At 41.0% G+C, this 20297-nt stretch overlaps 1 long non-coding RNA gene across 3 annotated transcripts in view; it reads right to left on the reverse strand.

Annotated features, from left to right (window-relative positions):
* LOC137864003 (uncharacterized) overlaps window positions 1–20211 on the reverse strand; it is a 47943-nt gene extending 27732 nt beyond the window's left edge. Inside the window, exons 1-4 of one of the 3 annotated variants that reach the window (XR_011101259.1) lie at window positions 15655–20211; window positions 9093–9206; window positions 5387–5497; window positions 1096–1219 (exon numbers count right to left, since the gene is read on the reverse strand). This is a non-coding gene — a long non-coding RNA (uncharacterized lncRNA). The remainder of the gene's footprint in view (window positions 1–1095; window positions 1220–5386; window positions 5498–9092; window positions 9207–15654) is intronic. The other 2 variants (XR_011101260.1, XR_011101261.1) reach the window with 2 other exon arrangements.
* Window positions 20212–20297: the final 86 nt, after the last annotated feature.

Raw genomic sequence — 20297 nt, forward strand, 5'->3', positions numbered from 1 at the left:
CAATCATTCATGTTTTATTTTTGATTTTCTCTAATTCCCATATCTTGCTATGGCATGGTTCAGCCTCAGTCAGTTATCCCCTTTTTGTATTCTGGTATTTATTGCTCCTTCATCAATGTGGCACATAGCACTTGTCTCTTTATTTCATAGTTTATCTGTGGATCATGTCCTCCAGTTTCTCAAGATCATTAGAAGTTTAACCCTGACCTTCAGAGTGCATCTTTTTCTATCCGCAAATTCTATGAGTGAGTTCTTTGTTAAATTATATAAGCCATTAATTAAAACACTGAATAGATTAAGACCCAGGACATACCTCAGCAGGACTTCAGTCAAAACCACTTCTCAGTCCGACAGTGCACCATTGCCACCCACACGACAGTAGTACCACATACCTTCTAAATGATGAACCTCAAGCTATGAACAGCATCCTCCCTGCCAAGATAATTAACTTGGCCATGGATGCCCTCACTCTTTTGTGGATCTGGACTAGAGTCTACAGGGAGGAGGGCTGCCCACTGGGTGGACTATTCTGAATACGCCGCAGGCCATCTTTGCTGGTAGCCCACTTAGGGCCTCTGATCACGGCAGTATGTGGATCTGTCTGCACATACGCAATAAATCTCATTGCCCCAGGAAGCACTGGCTTTTCTATGCTTTCACAATACACTTATGTGTTAGAGGAAGGGCTGCAACATATGGTCTCTCCCTTATACAGAAAGAAGGTAAGTGTCTCACCCAGCCAGAAATACTGGGCACACTGTTACAGACCATATTTCTTTAGTCTGCTTCCGAGGGAATCATGTGGAACAGTTTCAAAAGCTTTCCTAAAGCAAAATATGTCCCATCTGCTGCCTCCTCTTCATCTACTAGACATTATTTTCTCGAAGAAGGAAATTACAGTGAAATCGCATGATTTATTCTTGGTAAATCTATCTTTTTTTTTTTTCTTTTTATCTTCTATTTGCTTTAAATTGATCGTGTAATATTTTTTTCAGACTCATTTCTGGGAAGAGTGGTCTCTAATTCCCTGGTTTCTGGTTTCTCTTTCTCAAAAATGTAAACTGTTTGTCCTTGTATAGTGCTCAGTGATCTTACCTGCACTTCCGAGAACTTCCAGGACAGTCACTAATGCTTCAGCAATTGCTTCAGCTACTGTCTTCCTTGCACACCTAGCTATTGCATCACATACCCAGAGTGGTTTGAGGCCAGAGCTTCTGATCTGGAGGAGCAAAGAGAGAACAAATATAATACACAAACACAGTCTAAAAGGACATCAGGGAGTAGGCCAAGCTCAGATTAGTTGCTCTTATCTCCCCTTCAAGGAGGCTCAGGCTCCTCTCACAATGCACATTTAGCACAGCGCAGCCTAGCAGGAAGCTGCCTTCCAGCTGAGGAAAAGCAAGCTGACAACGCTATTGAAGGCTGTATCTCAAAATGCATTTTTAGTTGAGAACTTTTTGTCTACTGCACTGATACAAATTTAAATACCAGGAGCAACAGCAGCCATGGATGCGATGACAGAGATTTGCTGACTTGTAGGCAGAACATGAAGGGGTCTTTTATGAGACACCTATGTGGATGCTAGAAAGTGCTGGGGAGGAGCATGAGGTCCTACTACATGTCACAAATTTTAAAGGGAAATGCAAGCTAAGGATCCTGGAAGGCAAAGTCAGTCTGCTGGCTAGAAGATTTAGCCCTAGGGTACTGTTGACAGTTTCTCTGAAATCCTTCCAGTTATACATACAACTCCAATTAGGCACAGGAGAAGACAACACTATCCGGAGGTGAGGGTCTCCATCAAAAGTCAAAAGCGAAATCAGACTTTCCACAAGCAAAATATATATGATGTGTTTAATTAAGTGGGAGCTGGGGGAAATCTGTCATGAGCTAAGGCAAACAGATTGCTAAGGGTTGGTAAAACAAAAATACTTTGTGTATCCAGCTACTTCAGAGCAAAAGCTTAGCACAGAACAGTTCATGAGTGGGATTGTATTATATCAGGATGACATCAGACTAAGAGGTTAAACAAAGGTGCCCCCCTAATTAAGAATTATAAATGTGTGTATATAAATCAATACTAATACCACTACTAATAATAAAAAGCTAGGTTAACACAGGTAATAAAATCAGATCTTGACATAGCAGAACACTGTAAAATATAATGATAAAACTGATGTTATACCGTAGTGCATGGCCATAAGCTATGCAAAAGAAGTATAAGTCATAAAAGTGAAATAATTTATTTTATATTTTAAAAAAAGTGTTGTAAGAAATCTAACAAAACTAAAATTTGTAATGGAAAAGGCTATAGACTGAAACTGGCTGTACCAACGGAGCTGTAGGAATGTAAATATATGCAGAGTTATCTCATCAGTCACCAGAGAAAGAAGACTAAATGCTTAATGCTGAGAGGTGAAATACTAAACACGAGGACCTCTATTATTCATAAATAAATCAATATGATGTTACATAGGAATAAAAGGTTTGAGAACAAATTTACAGAAACACAGCATGACTGCTTTTCAGAACTACTAGATCCAGAACATTCAAGAAGAGAGGCTGCTCTCTGCTTAAATATTGTGTAAGATACAAAAGGAGTATTTTCACGAAGAGGCAGTCAGTTGGTGGACCAACAGAGAATATGGGCTGCTCTAACAGAACAGAAAATTGTGCCTTGAGTACAATGGTTATGACTTAGGTGGTCTTAGTGGACAAGGAACTCACCACAAATGCTCAAGGTAAAAGCGTGATAGAACGGGAGAAGTGATTAGAAGCAAGGAATCAGCTCAACCTCCGGGTACAGCACCACTGAAACCATTATTATATCTAATTCTGATGTTCACATTTAAAGCTGTTGAAAGATTAGATTGGGGGCAGAAAAGAGCCATAAGAAGCATATGAGAAGAGAAGAACATGTAACTGAGAAACTTAAACAGCTCAATTGTGGGGTGATTCAATAAATACCTTCACAAGGGGAAAATATCAACCAACACTTTTTAATCTAGCAGAGACAGAAGAAAGACTAAGGGCTGAAAAATGAAAGTGATTCAAACCAGAAATGAAACACGCAATTTTTTTTTTTATTTCTTATATTTTTTTAACAGCATTGATGATTAAATTTGGGAACAAACTAGCCCCTGAAGTGATGGATTTTGAAACTTTTGACATTTGGAACATATGTTCCTACGAAAAGCTCAGGTTTTGATAAATAAGAATATTTTTTCCTGAAAATTAATTTTGTCAGAAAATTCTCAGCCACTATTTGGGTTACTTGCCTATTTTAAAAGGATATAAAATGAGCCAGAGAAACAGCTCTGCACATTGAAAGTTGGTCAAAATGATAATTAAAAACAGAATAATGGAATTCCTAGATAAGGAACATGATATTGCAGGAGCCAGTTATCACAGTGTCTGTAATGAAAGTTTTGCATCACTAAAATTTTAGAATTATTTGAAAACATCTATATAATAATGATCAAAAGGGAAATGCTTAACATAATCTACTTGAACATTTGAAAGCCTTTTGACAGTCTTCCTCACGCAGGGCTTATTCCAGAAGAATCCTATATGGCGATATATTATGGATGCTACATAAAGCCAAATCACAGACCAAGATGCAGAGACTAGAATAAGAGCCAGAACACTGCCTACTATCACAAACAGGTATCTCACTACAAGTTTTAGCTTTTATGTAAAGGTGCTCAGTGACACCATTCCAAGTATAATTTTTGTAATTGCAATCAAGTCACCAAGAACTCTCATGTAAGTGCTTTTAATACACTACAGGAATGAAATATGCCACATAAGGCACAGACGACTTGTAGAGCATCATTAAACATACCACAACCATTAACAAATGTGCCAAGGAAGACTAGTACATCTGTGTGTAATTCAAGCGGAGGAGTTGGGCTCCATTTTTATTTTTTTTTTACTAAAATATTTCAGAAAACTCCAGCTTATCCTGAGTCAATTGAATGTAAAGCATCACTGAAAAAAAAAAAAAAACACAAACAAACAACAACGAAAAAAAAAACACCAACCATCCTCTTGGGATTTTTCATTGGACTGAGAATTGTGGCACTTCTCAGTAAATGTCAGGCTTATCAGTGTTGTGAGTAAGCATCAGTTAGCTCTCAAACAAGCTGACTCTGTTCATTTTTCTCAGAACTGTATGTAATATTCTCCTGGCAGGGAACAGCTCTTTTAGTAGACTGCAGCACAAATTTGTAAAAGAAGCTTGCCTCAGCTCTGATCCAAAAACTAAAAGAGATCTAGGATATATTAGATCACTGTAGGAAGATCTAGTTTTCGACTATAAAGCCTGGATTGTTTGGAGTTAAGGGGATGTAAGAAATAACAGCTTTTCCCTTTAGAGCATAACAGATGGATTAATTGTAAGAAAATGTTCTTCTTAATACTTAGTTACCTACTTCAAATTACATCAGTAGATTTAGTTATATTTTTGACCTGTGAGTGGCTAACAACATCAATATTCACAATACATTTTCATCCTTTTATAAATGTCCTTTGCTCATTTCCACCACGTAGCTTTTCTCTTTATATTGCTAGATGAGACCTAGCAGCATCTTGGTGAGATCTTCATTAGCATTCAAATAAAAATTCATCGCTTGCTTGTATAGTGGGGAGATGAGTTCAGTGTTCACCATTACCATCAGAAGTGTTTACATGCACAGCTACGTTTCATTTTCTTTTGACAGAACATAACAAAGCACAAGAAAGCCTGCCCTGGGTCAGACTGAAGGTTCCCCTACTACAGTGCCTGGCTTTCAATACAAATGCCTGGAGAATGAGTTTAAGAACACACCGAGAATACAGTGATGCTTTCTTGGAACATTATTCCATTTCTCAACGTGCCTTTGGATTTTTTGAGCTGCTGTCTTTGGTTTTACTATTTAACAGGTTATGCTTTAACTTAATTTCTCTCCATTAACTTTTCCTGCTACCCTCAGAGCACAAGTAAACGTTGAGCATCCATAATAACCCACTGCAAAGGATTTTACAGCTTAATTACAAGTTTTGTGAAGAAACATAAGCCAGATTAAATCGATTCCTAGTTCTTACTTTAGAAGAGACACTAAAAGGGCTTCTCAGTTTGGAGAGAAGACAATGAGGGGGATATGAGTAAGGCTTATGCAATTGTGGCCATAGGTATGAGAGGTGGACAGTCCAGGCAAATGGACCACTAGTGTGATCCACGAGAGCATTTCTCATGTTGGTGTAACTACATCATTCTACCTGCATCTTTAGTAGCCTTATGACGGATTTCACAATGGATTTGTAAATTGTGGTTTCTCACTAAAAAAGTCTTCCCTAATAAATCAGTTTTTATCCATTTGTGCATTTTATTCTTATAATTTTCACTCACTTGCTCAGTAGAGACTCCAATGTGACGGTCTGCAGTTCTCCACTTCACTCCTGGGGACCTTCTCAGAGACTGTTGTCACATTTACCATCTTCCATCCTTCTTGCAGGGAGACTGATTTAAGTGACAGGTTACAAACTATAGTAGCTCCATAATTGCATATTTGTTTTCCTTCAGAGCTCTTGAGTGAATACCATATGGTCTTGGCACTTTCTGACTCTTCATCTTATCAATTAGTCCTAAAATGCATTTAATTTGAGACAGTTCCTTACACTTGTCCCCATAAGTTTGGCTCTCACAGGAGAGTAACCTACCTCAACCACTGTGAGCACCAACAAAGGTTTGCTTTTCAGTACTTTTCCTCTCTTACAGTAAATCACAAACCTCTGGAAAAGTACCTGATTCCGGTAATTTTGAAAATATTTTTACTAGCAGTTTTTATTATTCCTTTACTGAATTTTTCTTTAAAGTTTTCCCTTGACTGCCCTTCAGGTTTAGCTTGACAGTTTATGTTTTGTGTTGGTGGCTTCTGGTGTTTTGTGTGTGTGTTGGTATTTTTTGTTCTGTTTTGTTTGGTTTTTAATAGTTTCTTTATTTGCTCAGAACTCCTGGATTTTGAATACTCTCTTCTACTTGACTGTTCGAATATTGCCTTTTTGGTCCCTCACAGAATTATTCCACTTAGTGATATATTGCTCTGAGCTTCAAATAGGATATTTTCATCTAGTTTCTCATCTTCCGCATGCTTATAACAGCTGCTTTTAATTTCCTTTTAGGAAGCTCACACACTTTTGAGTAGATCCCAGTTTTAAGTTAAGTATTACTGTGAAGTAGTTGTGGGGATAATCAAATACCCCCCCTCCTTAAGACAATCTGTCATTAATGCTCAAAAAAAAAAAAAAAGAGAGAGGTATCCATCCACCAAGGTGTTTCAAAAGCAGAGACACTTTGGAGGAAACACAACACCTCCAGCTGGAGAGGGAAGGATAGAGAGGACTGCCACGGCACTGCACCCTTGTGGTCTACAGGAATTAATGATTTAGGGATGATAGCAAAGCTGTGTTGCTTTCTGGGTGGCTGGTGTCCAGCTAACCTGGAAATAATTGGTGTCAGAAAACAAATAAACAAACAAAACAAACAAACGAACAAACAAAACACAGCTAGGAGTGGGCAAACCTTCATGGGATGCGGAGTGGCCGTGCACCTCTGTCTGCAAAGCAGGGCAAGCACATGGGGAATAGCTCTTTGGGTGCTACAGCATCAGCTGGCGTTGTCCCAGAGTTGGACACATCAGCAGCTGGTCAGACTCTGTACCCTGAGGATAATTGTCACCCTCAGGATACCAGCCTGTCCAGGCAGCTTTCTGCTCGCAGCTGTGGGTGTCCAGCACAGCAGCACCTCGTCTGTAGGAACAGGCTCCTTCCTCATGCAGACAAGGGGTACAAAGCATGGTGTAAATGGGAATACAGATCAGGCAGCTGGCAGCAGCCAGGCAGGCCTGCGGCTCCACAACAACTCACAGAGATGTACCAGATGTTTCAGCCTCACAAGGAAGCCACACGCATGTCCACCTGCAGGAACTGTGTTTTGCCTCCTGCGGTGTTGGGTCTCCTGCAAGAGTGTTGGAAAATGCTGGTGGTGTGAGAGTGACTTTCCTTTCCCAAAACTGGTGGTGCCACGAGTTTGTGTAGCTCAGTGAATAGCGACAATAAATAAATCAGAACTTGGAGAAATGCTGTTCTCCACTCTTCCTCCAGCACCACTTGTTTACACTGCTGCGCTGCAATCTGAAAAATGCCATCTATAATGAATACTAAATAGTGGGAGTCTCTCTCAGCAATGTGTTACTAAACCTGATTGCTGTGCAGTATAATACGCTAGGAGAGAGCGGGGGTTTGGCTGTGTTTCTCAGTTTCATGCAGTCATAGAAACTGTCAAGCCTAGGTGCCTCTGTGATCTCCAAGCAGCATGTCTCCCTACACCCTTTCCTAGCTACCCATTTATTTAAGAAATGATACCTTGTTGCTGTAGCTCTGTTCTTTCAACCATTTTTATTGTCATGATTATTTCTGTCTATTTAAAATTTGTGTACTTTTGCAATTTTAATTTTTTTCCAAGCCAATTCACAGCAATATGTTAACAGCTGCCTTGTAATAGAACTCACCTAGAGGTAATATGCAGAAGTCCTCACTATTAAAAAAATGACTCACCTCTCTGTTACAAAATCCATACTGATTCACTTTTCACCCCTGCCCTCAGTAAATTCCCGTGTGTCTCGGCTTCATCACCAGGAACATTTCCAGCCTCACACTGAGTACCTGCCTGTGGAGGGCACACACAAAACCAAAGGATGCCAGAACGCAAGAACAATTTTCACATGCCAGTGATTTCTAAAGTACTTCTGCAGCTTCTCAAGCTTAAAAAAAAATGGGAACTAGATGGGAATCTATACTGCTAAAGATGGTGAAAAAAGGGACGAAAAAGGATAGAGTCATAGCAGGTCCCCCACACACTTCAAAATTCCTGTCTCTGAAATGGAATGCATCTGCCTATATTCTGGGACTCGAATGACACTTCAGATTTCCCTCCTCTGCCAGCAGTTACATATTCCAAACATTTCAAGGCACAACCATGATATAACACTTGTTAATGAACAATTACGAGTTTGCTGGGGTATGTTTTTTGACCTTAGAATACTAAATGCAAGCAACATAAGTTTCTGAAATCCAGCAAAGGGTTCATACCAATGCAATGCACATTTCTTGTTTGACTGATATACTGGAGCGTTCATGTAAATGTGTATACACTTCCTGTGTGCACAGTATCAAACACTCCAGCAGAAGTGCTTTGGGACAAAGTCTAATACCTTGTTTTGGTCAGATCAAACCTACAGTCAGGTAGGTGCATTGAACAGAAGATACTAAAACTCATCACACACGCTCTTATCATTGAGCTGTGCAAAGGTCATCCTCTTCTGCGAATAAACCCGTGTCAACACTGAGCATATATTAGAGTTCAGAAAACACTTTACTGAAGAGATCCAGGCTTTCTGGGTTAAAAGGTTATGAAATTTAGTCTAATCTCTATTCCTATTTTCTTAGATGTTCACTACCAATCTGATATACGCAAAGAATTTAGCAGAGCCTAAATTTAAGGTTTCCCAACTTCTTTTGCATGACCCTGATCTTATTTCTACAAGACTGTTCAGACTTGTATTTCAAACTGTTCAGAATACTCTCAAGCTAATCTGAAATTTCTTTTTCAAGTTAAACTGAATTTGCACCATAATTTCTCCAAATTATTTTTTTTTGTTATTAAAACACTCCTTTCACCATTCTCTCAAGAACCTTTTGTGTCTCTGTGCTTTAGCACAGGAATTTCATATTTAGCACAGGGTTTCTACTGGTGAGAAGTCTGTATAATTGCCGTCACAACTGTCCTCAAAATTCTTACATTTCAAGCAGCTTGAACCACTAGCAGTTATATTCTGCAAGTCAAACAGAGTAACTAAGATACCATGAGATTTAATTTCTAGGAAAAGAAAAACACAAGAACAATCTGAATGATTTCTAAGCACATGGAAACTAAGAAGGAGATGAGTACTTGTCGACATGAGCTCCTTGTGAAGAAATCAAGCAGATTCTGTCTAATTTCCCTCTCTGAAGGGTAAGATCTTGCAGATAGGGAAGAAGCAGCAGATACCACATACCTCAATGCTACTGAGGCTTCTAACTTCATCCAACATGAAATGCAAGTACAAGAATGCCCAGGTTGAGGACAAATCTGGTTGGAATCCACACTCAGAGCAGCTTCCAATGGTTCACTGTGAAATTTAAAGTACGAATTGAATGGCTACTCAGCTGTTCATCAGTTCCATTCAATATTTTATTGATAGCCTGGATGAGGAAATGGACTGTGTGTTTATTAAATCTGCCAAGATTAAATCTGTGAAGACTGGCTACAAACACATGGGGGACAGAAGTATTAAAAACTTTTGACAACTTGGACAAGTTGTCTATAAAAATAGGAGTCATCTCAATTGTAATAAGCGTAGCTTTTTAACTTAGGCAGAAGTACAGTGCACAAATACAAGACAGACATCAGATGGGCAGAAAGCAGTCTGAAAAAAAAAAAAAAAAAAAAACCCTGAAGGTTCTGATAGATCACAATCTGAACAGGGGTCATTCTCTTGAGCAAAGAGAAAACACTGCACGGATATATTAACAGAAGAATTACCTGCAAGACATCTTGCAGTTTCTTTTCCTGTGCTCAATATTAGTAACGCCTCAGTGCAGAGGCATGTCCAGTCTTGGGTACTGCTCCTCAAAAAAGGTTGACAGGCCAAGCAGCAAGAATAACAACAAAGGTTAGAGGTCTGGAAAACATGACCTGAATCAAAAGACCGAGAACAGGAGGTGCTCAGAAGAGAGAAGACTGAGGAGAGAGGCAATAACAGTCCTGATTAAGTCAGGACAGAGTCAGGATAGATGCAGTAACAGTCCTGTAGCAGACAAAGTCTGCCACAAAATGGAAGATAAACAACAGTTCTTCATATGCCGAGAATGTTGTAAGCAGATCTGATTCTGATGTGGAAGGAGACAGACTAAGTGATCTGCTGAGATGTCTTCCAGCTTCATTCTTCAATGATTCTGCACTCAGCTGATGCTGATTAGAGTTTGTCTGTACTCAATTTGTCCTGATGTACCCTAGTGATACAGTAATTGCTCATGCACATTTACATCATTTCTGCATTAACATCATCATTAAGGTTACGGCATTATACCTTCAACTTACCATCTTAAGACTATCCGTCTTACAAATTCCTTATCAAAATGCTATTTGTCAAACCAGCTGGACTTGCAACTCATTAATCAAAAGCCATTTTAATAATTAGTCCTCAAATAGTAGTTCAATAAAATCTTTGTATCTTAATTTTCCTTTCTAACCAGTGCAGTGGGTAAAAGGGTTTATAAGCATTTGGCACCACTACTTACAGTCTCCAAGAGTCCAGATTAGAGCAGCTGCTGACAGTTTCCCATTCCACCGTCATCTATAGCATATGCAATTTTTTTCTAACATTGTCATAATCTCATGCCTCTCAGTTCCAGATTCTTATAGAAGACACCAGACCACGGCTGCTGCCATGAGTATCTGGCCTGCTCCCCAGTACAAGAACAGAACCAGCAACATCTACATTCTGACAGCAGAAGATATGTATTTGAAATTTTATCCAGATTATCCATTTCAGTGATTACACATCCTATTTCAAGAATGTATTAGTAATGTCTCTGCCACTGCACAGAAAACAGGCAGGGCAGCTGACTGACATGACTGCTTCTTAGGAGCAATTACTTACTTCAGATGCCAAGGGAAAGCATTGCTGCCTTATCAAAATTATAATCAATTACCAATATTGATCAGAACCAGCTATAGCTCAGCATCCCACAGGACTGACCAAATTAAATGGCTGTGCTATAATATTGCTGGCAGGAGAACAAAGACCCTCACAAAATTGTGCAGGTTCTGAAATTTATGAAAATATAGCTCAACTTCAGTGGCATACAATCAGTTAAAACAACAGTACATAAAGACAGATATGATGCAAGCCACACGCCTTGCCAGCTCTATATATCCTTACACCATTGTAGAACTGAGTTGATATATTAGAGGGTGGAAATTCAAAAGATTCCAGGTTTATCATCTTAATTTTTTACATCTTCTCAAGAATTCACACTGCTGTCATTTTCTCTTCCATTCTGATTACCTTCTTTGTAATGTATTGGTTTTCCAACTTTTACTGAATAATTCCTGGTCTATTATATCTATAATTATACTAATAATTAAGCATGCCTTTTCATCAGCTAGCAGCTAATTACTTCTGCTCCTACCCAGCTTGCTCAGAAAACAGTCAATTCATCTGTATCCATATCACTCTCCCTGTTGCTAAGCAGTCAATGCTAGTCAGCAGTGGCACTGTAACTGGTGTTGTTTGGTTCACCCTGGCTTTAAATGTATTTCGCAGCAGCTGAGTGGTGGTGCCTTTCAACCTCCAAGCAAATGCTTTTCACTGGTAAGCAAGCTTTAGTCACATGCTGAAGTGCGGCACCTGCTTGGCAGAGACTGCTTGTCCCCCGCCAGTTCCAGAGCAGCTTCGGAGCTGTTAGTAAGCAGCTACTGCTCGCTGCGAGGTGCAATTGGAGAGACCCAAAAAGAATCAGCTAGCAAACCAGCCTCTGCCACCTGCAGTCTTCCTCCTTTCGCTGTCGGGCCTTATCCAGGATTTTGTTATCTGCAAACCCAAGTCATGACGTAAGCCAAGCCCTTGCTTCTCTGACATTATCCCAGTGAAGGACTATTTGTGTTCACACACTGTCCTTCCAGACTTCCTGGCACACCTATGTCAGTTCATGGGAGAATTGGACATCGTCTGCGTCACTCCCTGCTACTTTACTCTGGTTCTCACCAGCATAGTGGAAGCAGCCTCCACTCCAGAACACTCCAGCTAGTTAGTGTGTTACTTCAGTGATGTCGTAACAAATCAGCCCAGATGGCCTTTTATCCAGTTCCCTGGATTTTTAATTGTTGTAGGTGGGAGAAGGAAGCTGATGTTCCAGAGCAGGAGCACAAGAAAGATGTGGACCTGTTTGAGTGAGCCCAGAGGCTCACTACAAAGTTGATCAGAGGCTGGAGCACCTCTCCTAGGAAGAAAGGCTGGGGATGTTCAGCCTGGAGAAGGCTCCAGGGTGACCTCCTTGCAGCCTTTCCATACTCAAAAGGGTCTTATAAAAAGATGGAGAAGGACTCTTTAACTCGGGTAGATAATGATAGGACAAGGCGGAACGGTCTTAAACTAAAAGAGGGGAGATTTAGACTAGATGTTAGGAGGAAATTCTTCACTCAGAGGGTGGTGAGGCACTGGTACAGGTTGCCAAGAGAAGCTGTGGATGCCTCATCCCTGGAGGTGCTGAAGGCCAGGCTGGATGGGGTCTTGGCCAACCTGATATAATGGTTGGCATCCCTGCCCATGGCAGGGGGGTTGCAGTTAGATGATCTTTAAGGTCCCTTCCAACCCAAGCCATTCTACGATTCATTCTATGATTCTATGAATTCTTGCAGCTTCCAACCCCAGCAAGCCACTTCTTCACCTCTTCACAGTTAATGGTGAAATTGGAGTGGCTGATCTTTCCATCCTTCCCAGACACCGGGCTAGGTCAAGGCACTTAATCCTTTCATCTCTTTCTTGACTGCATACTCTGGAGAAAAAATAAATAAATAAATGTTGGCAAATGCAGAGGTTGTGGTTGATTGCAGAGAAGGGGAATTCAAAAAAATTAGGAAATTAGTAAAAACTAAAAATAATAATAAAAAAATGCTCAGGGTGGCAGCCAGAAAGGTAAAATGTTTTCAGATGGCAGGTAGACTATTTTAGGATTCTATATTGGAGGCTCAAAGCAAATGCATATAGCCTGTCAAAAAAGACTTGAGAGGAAAAACAAAAAGCTAGCATCATAAAACAGCAGGATCAGGGAGGCTGTTGGAAGTTAAAAGGTACCCTGCAAAAAGCTGAAGTTGTGTCTGAAAAAGGAAAACTAAAAAGAACATAAATTCTGGCAGACTAAAGGTAAAAGCACAATAACACAGACTGAAAAAAAGAGTTTAGAAACAGTTTGCTGAAGAAATAAAAAAATTGTAATAAATCCTCCTTGAAAACATCAAGAGCAAGACACTTACAAGAGCCAGTGGGCTATATAGATATGAAGGAAGCACTTAGGAAAGATAATGTCATAACAAAAAATCCAAAACCTTTTTTTTTTTTTAAATCTCTATTCACCTGGAGAATCCTGAGGAACTCAGAGACCTGCATCTTGTTCATATGAAATTCATAGAAGGCTTTTCTTGATTTTAAAACATTGTTAAGGGTAGCCCACAAACCAGACAACACAAATAACAGCGTATCACTGGAAGCAGATGATATTCATATAAGATTTTTACAGAATGTTAAATATGAATCATCTGAGCTAATACCTATAGTATGTAACCTTTCCGTGAAAATTGCTGCGATTATCAAAGGACTGGAAGGTAACTAGTAAGAAATGAGTTTTTAAAAATAAATCCATCGGCGATTCAAGAAACCACAGAACACTAAGTCTAATGTCCATACTGGTCATATTGGTGAGAGCTCTAGTAAAGAACAGAATTAGTGTATACATGAATAAATTTAACACATTAAGTAAACATGGCTTTTGCAAAAAGGAATCTGAGCCTCCTACATCTGCTGGAATTCTTTGAAGGCATCAAAAAACAGACGAATAACAGAGATCAAGCTAAGAAATTTTCCCTGTATTTCCAATTCACCCCAAGCTTCCATAAACTTCAGACATTTAAGGTGATCTCTCATCAAAGGCTCTTAAATAAACTAAACAGCTGTGGACTACAGGCAAGGAAGGACCTCACAGAGATAAATAACTCATTAGATATAAGAATCAAAGATTAGACTAAAGGATGAGTTTTCTCAGTGGAAGAAGACCATCAGTGGAGTCTCACAGGGATATGCATTAAGGCTATGGTTTATTCAGAAATGATCTGGAAAGACAGTGGAGTGGTGAAATGAAGATTTCTGATAAAAATGGAATTCGTTAGGATAATAATTACTAAAAAAAAAAAAAAAAAAAAAAGAAAGACATTTAAAGACATCATGACACTAAGCAGCCTCACAATAAAATGGAAGATAAATTTCAGTGATGACAACTACAATCTGGCTATCTGAGAAAAGCAACACTAACTTTCCACATAGAGTATGGAGTTGTGAACCAGTTTGCACAATTTAGGAAACGCATCTTGAAGTTATAATAGCTAGTTCTATGAATACATCACCTCACTGCTCAATAGCAGTCAAAAAACTCAGAAGTTCAGACTTCTTTTGAAAGGAAAGTATGACTATGTCACTGTACGAATTCCTGGTGCATCTGCCTCTTGATTATCAAGTGCAGTTCTGGTACCCTCACCTCAAAAAAAAAAAAAAAAAAAAGAAAAAAAAAAAAGAAAAAAGAAGCCTGTAACGGAAAAAGAAAAGATACACGGCAGAATGACAAACATGATAAGAAGTACAAAACTGCTTCCATGTGAAAAACAAAGTTAGCATGCAGAGGCTGAACAGAAAGCAATGACTAGCCACTTGTCTTTTCCAATTGTAGTGAGCAGTCCAGGTGCCTGAACGGGGAAATGGACATTGTACAAGAACTCTGTCACCTGCCTTTTTGTTCAGCCACTGAAGCCTTCATATTCTGTCACACGAGAATTTCAAGGCATGCGTGAGAATTGCGACAGCTAGGCTTCAGGAACAGATTTTAGACAATCCCAGCGTGATTTCAGGAAAAACCATATGGGGAGAAAAGGAGGAACAAAAGACTGCTGTACTTGCAGTACTTTTTGTGCCCGTTACTTTTAAGTCATCACTCATTAGAGGCCTCCGCTTCCTTTCCCATCTGCCCTCCCCACATTATAATTTTAGATATTTTTTTTTTAAAAAAAAGCACCCAACAACAAAAAACCACCACAGAATACTTAGGCAGCATTTACTAACATTTAACTGACTCTGGCAACTCAGCCAGGTTGCCTCCACAGCGATGCATTTTAACACGGCTCCTTTCACCTTTTTACACTTCTCTCATTTTTCAAACTCGTTTGAGCATTGTGGGTTCAGGTTGTTAGCTTAGCTCCTTCAAGGACAGCGCTGCTTTTCAGTCAGTTGTGCAGTGAATAGTACCAATTGGTCTCCAACCTGCTAACAGCCTTAAACTACTGGTGAGCTATTAATAATACGAAAGCAATCATTTTAATTGCAACCTGGTGCCTAGAATTTAGGAGCTGTACAAAGAGTTCCTACTATCTCAAATATTATTGTCCCAATGTGCATTTTGGAGTTTAGCTCTCATTAAAAGTAATAGAGGGAAATAGTCTGTAGCAAACTGAATGTGTTTGTTTTCACAGTTCACCTCCTGCTCCTCTACACGAAAACATACTCTCGCTCAGTGACAAGACCACAGCTGTTGCCATCTTTTAGTTACCTGCTGAGTGCAATATTTAGCTTGAGGGACACTGAAGTTTTCTGTTTGTTAGTTATCAGGTCAATAACTCTCACCTTATCACTTCAGTTTCCATTCTGTTGATAAAACCTGTCAGCCTTCCTTGAGTGGTTCCTGGCCCTCAGAAGAAATCACATTAAATTGGCACAACCAAGTAAATCTGTAAGGGATGTGCTCCTGGCTTACCAAAGGGAAGGGGGGGGAGGGCTTGAATTTCTCTCCCTCTTCCTTCTTGCACGGCTCCAATGTCCCAGCACTTAGAGCTGTGTTGAAATCCTCCCTACGGATTCAGCAGTTCAAGTCAGCTCAGGTCTTTCAATATGGCCCAGAGGAGATGTCTGTGGAGCCAAAATTGATATGTTTAAGTGCAAGAGACAATAATCATTTCTTCAAGTATAAGCTAAAAATACCCAGAAGAAAGTGGAAATCGTAATGGAGATTTTAAAGATCTGTGACATACCAGAGTCTGCACAAGGGTTTTAATGAGAGAGAAGCCAATTTAATTGGTCAGCGAGAGCAGATGCTTTGCTGGGTGAGGGGGCTACAACGTCTCACATTCCCATTTAATGCCACAAGCATCACTGCTGTGCTTAACACGGCTGCGACAAGTCTGTGTCACAGGAGCACATCATCAGAATCAGGGAGAACCTTGATAATCAACGTCTCCGTGCTGTCAGATCACAGAGCTGAGCCACGAGGAGAGAGCGCTGAGAGGAGGAGGCGAAAGCTGACAATGAAACATTTCTAAAGGTAATTGCATGGCTGACCATCGCTGGTTGTCGACGCTTGTTTAATTATTATGATATGGCTCCGCGTTGGACCTGAAGTGAAAACAGCCCATTAAGTTTTAAAGTCTGTTAATGCAGCGTTAACAGGGAATTGCTGAGTACAAGGGTTAAAATCTGTAGGTCTCCCATGTGAAAACACTTCTGGAGTGCATGTCACCGTTCAAAGGGAACCCAGAAATAACTTCCACGGACCATTCAATTATAGGCAATCACCACACAGCGCTCCCTCTACTCGTGGCATTGCTCATCAATCAGGCTTTCTGTCATGATGTCTCTTCTCATAGCAGTCACCAGAAGGCTCTGAGCTCCCTCCGAATTCATGTGACATTTACTGTCAGGGGCTGTCAACACCAAGAGATTCTCCCAGGGCCTCCGAGTTCATCACAAAGCAACGAGATATATCCCCAAAACGCGTTCCCCGCGTTTCAGCTCTGGATTACGGTGACTGACTGAGGGGCTTCGCAGCTCCCAGGGAGGAGCGGAGCAGCGGTGCAAGCTCCTGCTTATGCCCAGACACTTCCTCTCCCTTATTTTCATATTAGAAAAATGCAACTGCATTAAGAGAAATACAGTCCAGGTTCGAGGTCTGTGATTAATTATGATTTCCTCAAAAATGTCTCTTATAAACCTATTAACAGAAAGATGAGATTGTTTACTTTGAAATTTAGCCTCCCCGTCTTTAGCATTGATTCTGCATTCAATGTCTGCTTAACAATAAAGTGACCTAGTGGAATAAATTTATAAACCTTAATAAATTGCAGTTGGCAGTATTGACGGAGTGTGTATACGCACATTTGTTTTTGTATGAACATATTATAAGAAATCTAATAAAGTAAAACAAACACATTTTCTCTGTCTGTGAGCTGTGAAACTAGATCATCTGTAATTACAGCATTTCAAGTATACTTGGTCAAAGTTGCATGATTTTTTTTAAAAACCATAAATTTCCAGCTAGAGAAAAACAGTGCATCAAAGCTTACATGTTCCACCGAGTTACTTTGCTCAAGATGCAGAAAAAGAAAACACAGATGAAATAAATTCCTAACTTAGAAGAGATGGGAGGAAACAGTTCCAGCACCCAGGAAATAAAGTTTCAGGAGCAAGTGCCTCAAAGACATTATGAAGAACTTGCAGATAAGTGGGTTTTGCCCGGACTTTAATAGGGGACTGCCATTAATGAACATTTAAACCAATGAATAAAAAAGAGTGGGTTCAATTCCAAGGCTTTTGTAAGGCCTGAGAACTGGTGATAAAAACAAACATTGAAATTCAAGGAGGTTAAATTGCCTTCTCCAACCTGTATGTTTTCCTCCTTGCACCAACATAAATATATTCCTTAAAGAGCAAAGTATTTTCTCAAAATTATTATGTGATAACAAACCCAGTTCTCCCAGCCTCTTCAGGTACACTCTGTGTGCTAGCCCACTGATCTCCATCATCGGAGCTCAGCAATTCAGGCAATTTTCCATCCGATTTGTAGTCCATTTATCCAGTCCATACCTCACCAATTTGATACGATGATGCTATGGGAGACAATGTCAAAGGCCTTGCTAAAGTCAAGGTAAACAACACCCACAGCTCTCCCCTTGTTCGCTGAGCCTGTCTCATCACAGATGGCAATCGGGCCGGATAGGCACGGTTTGCCCTTGTCAAACCCACGCTGGCTGTCCGCAATCACCTTCCTCTCCTCCGCATGCTGACAGTTTCCAGAAGGCGTGCCATCACCATCCAGAGAGCGAGGTTACATTGCCTGTTTTATAACTGCCCAATGCTTCTTCCCACCTTTCCTGAACACATGTATGAAGTTTGCCCTTTTTTAATCATCAGAAACCTCTCCCCGATCACCACGACCTCCCGAAGCGGCCCTGCAATGACATCAGCTGGTTTCCTCAGCACCCTTGGGAGCAGGGAACAAAATCCCACCACCAGCTATCAGGCAAGCTGCAGCAAGGCGCTCTGGCACCTGCAGCAATTCCTCATGGCTTATCACCTCGTCATTCTCCCTGTCCTTTCCACTCTCTCACTGCCAGCTGCAAGGACGCAAAGGAGCTGACCTGAAAAGAAGCAGGGAGCTGCCCTCACGTGGGACACACCGACCTGCCTGCACAGCTCCTCTCACTTATCTTCCACACACACTCCTTTAGCCACCTTACCCCACATCTCTGCTCCTTGCTCCACGTGCTCTGCCCCTTGCTATCTCCGCTTTATTCTCGCTCTGCACAGGCCCCTTCCTCATCTCTCAGAGCTTCCCTCTCATCTCCTCTTCATTCAGCTATTTGCCTTCTCCAGAGTAAAAGCAATAAATGCGCAGCAACCGCACAACTGAAGTTGTTCCAGCTCCTGTGGCATCCTCATGATATGAATCAAAACAGATTAGCTCTGCTATTGACTCGCCAGTTGCAGAAAAGACAGAGTATCGCGCACCAAACAGCTGGGGACTTGAAAGAAAACGAGGACTAACAGCAACGATAATGCCGTGATTAGCTGGGAGATCTTGGATGAAACGATACCAACAAAGACAGCTGAATTTTCTGGGGGCATTAATTACTGATACCACCTTGATGAGAGGGAAAATTAAGGCAAGATTATAGACTGAAAGTGCCGATACTTCTATCGTGCATGCAGTCTTCATCCCCAGACAAACTTAGTAGCCAAGGAGATACCAGTGTGCTAACATGAAACAATCATAACATCCTTTGCTTCACATAGATACATTTACCAAAACAGACAACTAAATGACCTGGTAATTAAGGTATAAGGACAAATCTGGGGTGAAAAGGATAAAGGGTGTGTCCCATATATGACACTACAAATAAAAATAAAAATAAAAATAAAAATAAAAATAAAAATAAAAATAAAAATAAAAATTAAAATAAAAATAAAAATAAAAATAAAAAAGCTATGGAAAGGCAAAAGAAATTTGGTAGTTAGAGCAGGCTCCTAGGCTGATGGAAGAGAGAACAATTCTGCATCTGCTGAAAAGCCCCGCTCGGAGCTTGCAGCCGGCCACGCATATAGCAGGGATTACACTGAACAAGAGCTATGAGTTCATAACAAGAATTACCAGCAACGGGAAAACCATACTCTGGAAAAAGAGACAAATTGCCAGAATCACCAAGAATTTCTGTGCCTATGGAACTAAGAAATAAACATTAAAGTACACAGTTCAGCTGGAATGAGCACAGGGGCAGCAATATTCATACTTCTGAAGGAAACCACTAGGGTAAAGAGAATATGAAGCATATCTATTTCTCACACAGGCGTGCCACGCTGCTGGTTGGGAACTCTGCCATCTCCTGCTGCAAGGCAGTCGAAGCAAACCCGGAGGCAGACAGCAAGCAGCGGGCAGGAGCCCACCAGCAACAGGCATGGAACCGGGCTGCCTGTGAAAGAGGCGGGGGCAGGCTCACGCATGACCCAAGTGTAATGTGTTTTTAACACATTTCTATCCACCAGTGCTTCAAATACGTACCCATTTCCCACTTATGAACATTTATACTTAATCACATCACCGATTTCAGGATTACCTGAGTTTCTGGTCACACCTGACACTATGGTTTTGCTGTAGAAGGGCTTGGCAGTACGCAGCATCTCCTTGGCTAAACCATGGCTGGCTCAGGGGCCTCTCAGCTGCTGCTGCAGGCTGCTCTGGATCAGGAATCAGTCGTGGAAGGGTTGGGGTTGGAAGCGGCCCCAAAGATCACCCGGTGCCAGCCCCAGCACGGGCAGGGATTGCCCCCACTGGATCGGGCAGCCCAGGATCAACCTGGCCCTGACCCTCCAGGGATGGGGCAAACACAGCCCTTTGGGCATCCCGTGCCAGCGCCTCACCACCCTCTGAGGGAAGAATTTCCTCCTGACCCCTAACCCAAACCTCTTTTTAAACTCTTTTAATTTCAAGCCATTCCCCCTCACCCTATCAACGCCAGACCGCGCGCAGTCACTCCCCATCCTTTTTACAACCCCGCTTCAAATCCTGAGAAGCCACAAGGGGATCACCCACGCACACCCTCGGGTCCCCCCCGGTTCCCGGAGCCGCTG

The sequence above is a fragment of the Anas acuta genome, chromosome 14 (genome assembly GCF_963932015.1).
Source record: "Anas acuta chromosome 14, bAnaAcu1.1, whole genome shotgun sequence".
Lineage (NCBI taxonomy): Eukaryota > Metazoa > Chordata > Aves > Anseriformes > Anatidae > Anas > Anas acuta.